General features: G+C 46.8%; 1 long non-coding RNA gene across 2 annotated transcripts; it reads left to right on the top strand.

Annotated features, from left to right (window-relative positions):
- The first annotated feature begins 370 nt into the window (after positions 1 to 370).
- Positions 371 to 785, top strand: LOC117184571 (uncharacterized). Of its 2 annotated transcripts, none has more exons than XR_004469978.1 (2): positions 371 to 512; positions 719 to 785. It is a non-coding gene; the product is annotated as an uncharacterized lncRNA (long non-coding RNA). The 2 variants fall into 2 exon arrangements; XR_004469977.1 differs by having other exon boundaries at positions 387 to 512; positions 699 to 785.
- Positions 786 to 10,276: the final 9,491 nt, after the last annotated feature.

Here is a 10,276-nt window from a genome sequence, read left to right as displayed (position 1 = left end):
GGCATAGCAAACGCCGTGATCCTGGTAATCCTCATCCCAAATGTTAAACTGTTAGTTTGTTTTTTTATAGAACTTCCAGTACTTCTCATAAAGTCCATCGGTTTTCATCCTAAATGCTTGACAAAATTTTTGGATACAATCCGGTCCTGAAATAACGAAATCATAATGTTTATGAGTTTATTGCCTTTGCTGGAATGTGAAAATATTTACCTTCGTATTGTATTTATGTACAACATAAAATGATGCTGCACATGCTGTATGCCTCTGTGCCATAGTAGTTGATGATTTTGATGGATCATTAAGATTTATATGGTCATTTTCCAGGATACAAAGCAGCAACTTTTCCACACTCTTTAGTGTCATGTACTATAAAATTGCAAGCAGTTCTCGCAAAAATATGCAGTATTATGGGATTTACTATGTTGTGAATAACATAATTTTCTCATGCACGTTATATATGCATAATGCATCATTTGCATATTATCACTATTAATTCCAAGCAAGTTTATGTGGTGAGTCCGAATTTGCTTAGTCCTCACTGTGGGTCCCACAACGTTTTTTCCATTCTCATCGACTTCATAAACATTGATGCTAAAATCCTCATTTGCTGATTCGAATCGCTTGATTCCGGAAAAATGTAATCTTACTCCTTCATAATAAATTATGTCTTGCCGTATATTTCTCGGTATTTAAATTAGACATTTTGCCACATTTTTAGAAAACCAGCAAACACAAGTATTTAATTGCGACCATTAGGCAAATCAAGGAGAGCAGAAAAATGAATGGAATTATATGAATATATGAATATAATAAAGATATAAGAAACTTAATATTAATACATAGAAAAATCAAAATCCGCCAAAATATCGAAGCAGCGTATGTCAGACCAGCGATCCGCAATGAAAATCTAAAACGAAATTAAATTAAAATGTTTTAACTGGTTTTGTTTTTTTTTCTTGTTGCTTAGTGTATTTTTCGGTAAGGTTTCAATGCATTAGAGAAATTCATGGAATGCGAGCAATGCAAGCTTAAAGCAGAATTGGCAACTACGAGAACGAAAAGCTTCGAGTGTGTTTTTAACGCAATCGTTGCTCTCTCTTATCAGCAGCGGTTGGCCGCTGCGCATGCCTTTTAGAATTTTACGAATGCCGACGCAAAGCAGAAAAGGGAAATTGGGTCACTTACAGCTTCAGTACAGTGGTCCCTCGCTGAAAGGCGCCTTTCGTTTTGAAGCTGTGGAAACAGCTAAAAAAGGGGGGGATATTTGAAAGGTTTGGGGTATTTTTTTCTATTTTTGTTTTGTTTTTGTTGTTACTATTATAAACCTTTTTTTTCATTTTCAACCAGCAAAATAAATTAAGTTTTGGGAACTTTCGCGTTCACGGCTATCGAGGCAGGACTGCCTCGGAGTTAATGAAAGTAACATAGGAATAGCAGGGCTCAGAAGGAACCAAAAAAGAAGGAAAATGGAAGCTACACTATGCTACAAAATATTGGACCGGATCTCTATGCCCTCTATGCACCACACTACAAGGCGCATGGGGCCTGCGCGTAGGTTATGTATGGCCAATAACCATACAGTATATACATACATAGATGTGCCAGTTCATACAACGAAAGCGTCACACACTGGCTAGCGCGTTCAGTACCCCAGAGTGACGTCATCATGAGAGAGAGAGCGCAGAGAGAACATCTTTGCATGTGTTAGTGCACACGCAATATGTTTCGACAAAAATATGTGATTGTATGCTTTTTCAGATTTTTTGAACTCTCTCAGGTCTGGTTCTGTTTTGCCACCAGCATGTTTTAGTGTATGGGTGCACATGCATTCTCACGTACTTTGCGTGTGTGTGTTTACTATTGCTGGCCGCTAGAACTGAAATTTGAGTTTGATTCTTGTTTTGGGTCTTTTGATGGTCTGACCTACCGCCACAAAATAAATGAAGAATGGGCAGGGGGTGGGGTATGGTACACTAGGGCGCGGGAAATAAAATAAAAGCTGTTATTTGTTTGATTTATACCACAACAGTATTATAATAATATAATTACACATTTATTTCCTTATTTCAAACAGGATTATTATAAATTATAAAAATTATGCAATTATGCAAATTATGCAAAATATAATTGCACATTTATTTCCTTATCTTAAGCAGGTTTATTATAAATTATAAAAATTATGAAAACGCCGTCGGTTCTCGACTTTTTTGTTTATTATAACTAAAACAATGATGTATCTAAATATACAATATAAGAAAATATAGATACATATATACTTAAATAAATATGCATAAATATAAATGGAATTGGTTTTACATATATTTCAAATCAATTGTCAATTGCGCGCTTACCTACAGGAATCTGAAAAGCAAAAATTTAGATGCCGGTCGCACCTTGAATACTCTCATGGACAATACCCATACATTTTCTAATTCAATTATAAAGACAACATTAAGACAACAGTAATTTTACCCTCATGCAATATACGAATGTAATAATCTTTAATATTTATGTACATAAGATATTTTATGACATGCTATGCTATGACATGCATCGATAATTGGCACAAGGTTATTGCATGCGATATGCCCGAGCACCATAGCAATAACCTAACCTGGATCTGTACTGTCCAGCCGCAACCGTTACAATATGATAACGCACACAGACAACTATGAATTGCTGAGGAGAATAGAAATGCTTAAAGAGGGCGAGAATATTTTGACTATAGAAAAATTGCAAATTGTTAGGAACAAAATCATGGAAAACGTCAGTAAGAGTATAGTCTCACAATGTATGTTACGTTCGAAAACGTCTTTAGGCGAAACTTTGCCCAAAGTAATAAGATCAATGTATTTAATGCAAAACTAGCTCCTAAATTCTTTAAGGCAACTGTAGTTCGAAAGTTTGGTAACCACTGTTATGAATTAGAAGAAGATGGTAAACTGATAGGAAAGTTCCATGCCAAAGACCTACAGAAATGCGTAACTTAAAGGATGACCGTTTTTCAGCTTATTTTGAGCAAGTAGAACAGCTTAAAAATAACCTGTGATGTGATGGCAAATATTTGGATTGACTTATTTTTGTGCACATTGCTGTAGCTTATCTGCAAGCATTGGAATAAATGGGAATAAAGAGAAAGCTTTTGACGGGAGAGCGAGCTTTGAGTTATCGTGGTGGGTTTATGGCCTTGTGCTTTAGAGCGTGCGGTTAGAATGGGATCAAGAGACAAAATCAAAGCTCATGCGTTGGATCATTCGATCCATACAACTGAATTGTGAAAGGGAAGTTTGGTGGAACGGCAAGATAAAAGAAAAGAAAAGGTTATACACGTGTTTAAAAAAAACGAGGGGGAGCGTTGTGAGTTGCTGACTGCAACTCTACATTTATACCCGATACTTAGTCAGTATGGCTCTTTTCCGGCAGACGCCGCTAATATTGAACGACACGACAAAGAGTGCGTGCGAGAGAGACAGAAAATCAGTCTGAACGTGTCGTCGGGCGCTGCGTAGCCAATGCAAATTGATTTGTAGAGCAACGATGTTTTGGATCCAGACTTCTGTGATAGACATATCACTGCTACAAAAATATTTCAAAACTTTGCCCCGGCCACTTCCGCCCCCACAAAGGGTGAAAAAAACAATTTAATTTTTTCTCGCCCTGTCTCTCTCTAACACACACGTAGCATAGGCGGCTTTGCTTAGAGTAAAACATTAGCGCCTAGATCTCAGAGACTATAAAAGCTAGAGCAACCAAATTTGGTATCCACAATCCTAATATATCGGACCGAGACGAGTTTGTTTCAAAATTTCGCCACACCCCTTTCCGCCCCCGCAAAGGATGCAGATCTGGGGATATTCATAAATCTCAGAGACTATTAAGGCTAGAGTAACCAAATTTGGTGTCCGCACTTCTGTTAGATCTCACTATAAAACTTATATCTCAAAATTTCGCCCCACCCCCTTCCGCCCACTCAAAGGACGAGAATCTGTTGCATCCACAATATTGCAGATTCGAGAAAACTAAAAACGCAGAATCATAGATAATGACCATATCTATCTGGTTGCTGAATCTGGATCAGATCGGATCATTTTTATAGCCGAAAGGAACAAATCAATTTGCAGTGGCTACGCAGCGCCCGACGACACGTTCAGACTGATTTTCTGTCTCTCTCGCACGCACTCTTTGTCGTGTCGTTTAATATTAGCGGCGTCTGCCGGAGGAGAGCCATACTGACTTAGTATCGGGTATAACTGTAGAGTTGCGGTGTCCGCAGCAACGTTCCCCCTCGTTAACTTTCAAATCGATAACTTACTTTTAAATGTAATCAACATTTTTTTAGCTATTGTGCATTGTGCACAAAGTAATTAATAATTCATGTACTTGCGCGATATTGGCTGTTCTCCTGGCACAGGTTCTGTGAAAACAATGTCAATGTTCTTTATTTACCACGCGCATAACACATATTATTAATTATTTAAACACTGCACTTACCTGATAATAATAATAATCACAGCACTTAATTTCGCTTCGTTTTCGCACAATTTGACGATTGGAAATAGAAAATGCAAAGTGAAGAAAGAACGAGGGGGAACGTTGTGAGTAGCTGCGGAGACCGCAACTCTAAATTTATACCCGATACTTAGTCAGTACATATGTATGTGTCGGGGCTGAGGGACAGGGGGCTCTTCTTCTTGCAATTTTTCTTAAGCCTCGAGCGCAGTGAGTCGTGGTGTTGTCTCTCTCTCTAAAGTCCATGAGCAACCTGCCGAGCACATTCTTGTCTCTGCTTCTCTCAATTCTCGCATTGACCGACACAGCATTTTCAGATTTAATTGCTCTCCTTCCTCAATTCCTTTTTGATGTCGCTCTCTCAAATACAACAACACCGCGCCACACTCGGCGACTCTCTCTCTCTTCACAGCGTATTCTTTCTTTATTGTCACCATTTCTTAATGCTATACATCTCTTTCTCCTTCATTCTTATGCATCTCCGACACGGCCATCCTGACTTCCACACGTCCTCGTGTGCATACTGTATCACTAGGTTGGTATCATTCTTGCCTTAGTAATATTTTCTTTTATCGTTCTTGTTTTCATATCTTATGACCATTAAAAAAAAAACATAAACAAACTCAAACAGTACAAAACTTAATTTAATGCCCCGCCTGCGGGCGGAAACGCTCGACGACGAGCTCGCCCCTACACTAGCCAGGCTAGTGTCGCTGGCGTCGGCCTCCGTGTCTACTTCCATTACCCGGCGAGTTGTGGCTCCCTCTATTGGCGTGACTCAACACTAAACGGCACTAGTGGAGACACGAACTGAAAAGCTCCGACCTCGAGCCAAAGCTTCGAACTCGAACTTGCTGACGAACTATTCCGACTTGTCGAACTATTTGCACGCACGCTCGTTCCGTTTTTTCGCGTTTATTTTGCAAAGATTCATTTGCAAAAAGCTGCACTGTTTTTGCACCAAATTAACACGCGATTTCACTGGCGAACAGCGCGTGATCTCGCGGCAATTATGATATATTTTCTACTCAGTCAGTCGTCACCACAACATGGATCATGTTGTCCCATGGTGGTGTCCCATTCCTTCACTTCCCAATCGTATGTGCCCCACATAGTCGCAGCTTGGTTGACGATATCACATCGATATCGCTTTGGCCTCTACGGATATCGAATGTAAACACCCGACTGGCTTCATTGAGCACGCCGGCTCTCATCTCGGTTATCCACTCAGACAGCAGATCACCCCGTGCATAGTTAGCTTGCCCCGATTGTGTCCGGAGAGCTTGCTAAACCACGCTGGGGATACTGCGTTCGCGTCGAGCCCAAAGATGACAGGAGTGCGGCTGCCCAGCAGCAGCACCGCATCTAAGTACCTGAGGTAAGGCGCCAAGTCGGTGTCGAATTGGCAGTACACGGAGCATAGGAAGATTGAGCCGAATCTTCCCGTAACTCTGACGCATACTCCAAAATCCGTGGTAAGGGTCTCCATTGGCATGCAGATGGCGTCCGGTTCGTCGACGATGATAGCAGCTTTTCCTCGGCGGTCCTGGAAAACTCGCATTCCAGAAGGAAGGCCGGTAATCCGCCCTGCTCCATCGACGTACGGCTCCTGGACCAGTGCGAACTGACGGCCAGAGCTGCGCATGATGGCTCCGAGTTCCATCACAGCCGCTCGGCCACGGCCACCATTAGCTTGGATGAAGCTAAACATTAATGTCTAGCTTGCACCCTCGCCAGTACCGCTGCGTAGATCGGGAACGCCGCTGACAGCATGGAATGTGCTGATGAACATGGATCGCAACTCGAACACCAGCAAGCCAGCAGCAGCATCAACAGCGGGGGCGACCACCAGCACACCCAGCCACGCGCATCGCAAAAGGAGACGCATACGCACCCAATCGCCTGTAGGATTCTCGCCATCGCCCACGTTAAGCAAGCGTCCGCGTCTCCTGCCACCTTACATTTGCTGCAGCCAGAACCGCGATAAGTCGCACATAAGCGGCTTTCTGGCCAGCCATGTGGACGACGATGACGAAGTCGAAGCCGACGATCAGGATGAGGATGAGGAGGAGTCAGATGCGGAGAGCATTGTTAAGCGGCAGTTGCGGCAGTTCACGGGGTTGGGACACCGTGCAACGTTGTGGCCGTTCTGTCCACACCGGTGGCACACGTTCTCCTTCAGGCGACATTGCGACACCTTGTGGTCGAAGCCTGCACATCTGTGGCAGGCGTATGTTCTGACCAAGGAGCGGCAGCGGCATCTAAACCCCTTGATGTACACGCATTCGTGCCACGCCTCCTGTGCCTTTGCGTCGACCTCGTGGCGCCGTCGGTGACCGACCAGGGTTTACTGCCCAGGTGAACCGACTTTTTAAACTCCGCGGCAGTCATGGCCTCCTCCAGGTTCTTTGTGAAGAGCTCCTCCATGAACTCTTCAGGTGTTATGGACGTGTCCACGTCATACACCACGACCTGAGGCTTGGTCTCCGGTCTCTTCTTGACCTCCAATCCTGCTTCGGTGAACTTGCTGCTGGCCACTACCTTCCTCAGTTCGCTCACTGAAGGGGTGCGAATAATCGCTGCTCCGCTCTTCAGCTCGCGAACCTCGCTGACGCGGACTCCAAGAGTCGGCACCACGGTCTTCTTTACTCTTCTTGGTAGCGACGAGGATTTCCATGGAAGCCTCTGGCGGCGTCAGCCCCTTCAGCACAGCCTGGTTCACCGCCATCCTTATCGCAGACAGTTCCGCGATGATGGCCGAGTAGCCTGCCGCGACAATGCCAGTTGCCGGACATGTGGCAGCGGCAGCGGTGGTGGCAGCGGCAGCGGTGGTGGCAGCGATGGTGGCAGCGGCGGCGGAGGTACGGGCAGCGGTGGTGGCAGCGACAGCGGCAGAGGTGCATGGAGCCTCCTCAAAGGGGGGCGATGTTGGCGGCGATCTCTCGGCTGGGATCGGCCGCTCTCCGGTTAGCCCAATCCCAAGCCCGATCTTCTTGGCTTCCTTTTTGGCGGCTGATGACTTCGGCCGACCCCACCTGCGGGTGGGAACGCTCGACGACGAGCTCGCCCCTACACTAGCCAGGCGTCGGCCTCCGTGTCTACTTCCATCACCCGGCGAGTTGTGGCTCGCTCTATTGGCGCGACTCAACACTAAACGACACTAGTGGAGACACGAACCGAAAAGCTCCGACCTCGAGCCAAAGCTTCGAACTCGAACTTGCTGACGAACTATTCCGACTAGTTGTCGAACTATTCGCACTTGTTGACGAACTAAAGTTCCGCACGTGGCTGTTTTTTTGCGTTTATTTTGCAAATAGCTGCACTGTTTTTGCACCAAATTAACACGCGATTTCACTTGATAACAGCGCGTAATCTCGCGGCAATTTATGTTCAGTTTTCACTCGGAAAAATTGCTTCTTTCTACACTGAAAAGACACAGCGGAACGCTTCAAACCACGTCTGCTTTTGAGTAGATAGGGACAGAATGAATCTGATCTCTCAGCTTTATTTTACGTGGCGGTTCCTCAGGGAGGGATTTCAACCACGGCGTCTAATGTTTATTTGAAGGTTAGCCTATCACGACTCTTCCGGTACCAATTGAAAGTATCCTGGTCGATAGGGGGGGGGGGCCGACCTCAATGTGCAGCCTTGGAACTGCACAACCCGTGGTACCGACCTTAAGGACTCAGCTCGATCCTCCCTTTTAGCCCCGACCGGCCTGGATAGGGAATCCACCCAGCCCGTGCGCCGCTTGCACGTTCAGCAGCTGCTGTCGCCTGGAGAACGCCAATCCGGCGAACCTGTCGAGAGTCCGCATTCTCTCCTGAGAAGCCATCATTTCGGAGAAGGTCCAGTCGCCATCCGTGTACACTCCAAGGCCATCGAGGTCTCGCAAGTCTGCATAGAGGGGATAAGCACATAGGAAGTGCTGCCAATCCTCGCGTTCCGTGCCGCATAGACATGCTGGCGTGTCGCTAAGGCTTCTTCCATGAAGAAATGCATTGAGCGATCCATGGTCCGTCAGCAGGAACCCAGCGCGCAGCGTGAAGCCAAACCTTCGTTCGCTGTAGACGAAGCCTGCGTTCGGGATGAAGCGGTGTGTCACCCGACCTGGGGAGTCACCATCATCACAACTGCGTTGCCACTCGCACAACAGGCCGTCGTCTAGTCGCCATCTTCTGCTTCCAGCTAAGAGTTGCCAAATCTTCGCCGTACAGCCAATCACTCTCCTCCAGCGGGTAGTTACGCTTTAGTTTGAAGCTGATTGCCAGGCCTCTGGCATACCGGCAGGCATCTAATCAGGATAATCCTTTGGCACGCAAGCAGATGCCTCCTGGCAACCACTTGTGCCGTGTCCACGACAGACCAAACCGAGGCACCATGAGTCCGGCATATATAGTCCGCTTTATGCGGGGACTGAGACCTCAGTCGACCCGTAGTACGCGCGACATTGCCCCTACGACTCCAGTCAGCTTATCACGCAAGCCCGTGATGTGCGGGAGCAAATACTTGCCCTTGTATGGCAGGCTTTCTCCAGCAAACTGTACCACTGGTGGCCGTCTAAGTATATATATATATATAAGCTTAACAAACTAGTCTGATTCCTAAAGCTTACTTGAGTATAGCGGACCGCTTGGAAAAAACGACTGCTTCGAGTGGCAGTCAGAAAGCAACTGGCTCCTGGACAAGTGCGAACTGACAGCCAGAGCTGCGCATGATGGCTCCGAGTTCTATCACAGCCGCTCGGCCACGGCCACAATTAGCTTGGATGAAGCTTAACATTAATGTCTAGCTTGCACCCTCGCCAGTACCGCTGCGTAAATCGGGCACGCCGCTGACAGCATGGAATGTGCTGCATTGAAGCGGCAGTTGCGGCAGTTCACGGGGTTGGGACACCGTGCAACGTTGTGGCCGTTCTGTCCACACCGGTGGCAGGCGACATGGCGACACCTTGTGGTCGAAGCCTGCACATCTGTGGCAGGCGTATGTTCTGACCAAGGAGCGGCAGCGGCATCTAAACCACTTGATGTACACGCATTCGCATTCCGCGACAATGCCAGTTGCCGGACATGTGGCAGCGGAAGCGGTGGTGGCAGCGATGGTGGCAGCGGCGGCAGGGGTACTGGCAGCGGTGGTGGCAGCGGCAGCGGTAGAGGGGAGCGATGTTAGCGGCCATCTATCGGCTGGGATCGGCCGCTCTCCGGTTAGCCCAATCCCAAGTCCGATCTTCTTGGCTCCCTCTTTGGCGGCTGAGGACTTCGGCTGACCCCGCCTGCGGGCGGAAACGCTCGACGACGAGCTCGCCCCTACACTAGCCAGGCTAGTGTCGCTGGCGTCGGCCTCCGTGTCTACTTCTATTACCCGGCGAGTTGTGGCTCCCTCTATTGGCGTGACTCAACACTAAACGGCACTAGTGGAGACGCGAAACAAAAGTCTTAGCGGAGATACGAACCGAAAAGCTCCGACCTCGAGCCAAAGCTTCGAACTTGAACTTGCTAACGAACTATTCCGACTAGTTGTCGAACTATTCGCACTTGTTGACGAACTAAAGTTCCGCATGTGGCTGTTTTTTTTGCGTTTATTTTGCAAATATTAATTTGCAAATAGCTGCACTGTTTTTGCATCAAATTAACACGCGATTTCACTGGCGAACAGTGCGTGATCTCGCGCCTCCTGTGCCTTTGCGTCGACCTCTGGCGTCACGTTGATCGTGGACCGTCGGTGACCGACCAGGGTTTACTGCCCAGGTGAACCGACTTTTTAAACT

The sequence above is a fragment of the Drosophila pseudoobscura genome, chromosome X, assembly GCF_009870125.1.
Source record: "Drosophila pseudoobscura strain MV-25-SWS-2005 chromosome X, UCI_Dpse_MV25, whole genome shotgun sequence".
Lineage (NCBI taxonomy): Eukaryota > Metazoa > Arthropoda > Insecta > Diptera > Drosophilidae > Drosophila > Drosophila pseudoobscura.
Note: the sequence above shows the minus strand (reverse complement) of the source record. Positions and strands in the feature narration are given on the sequence as shown.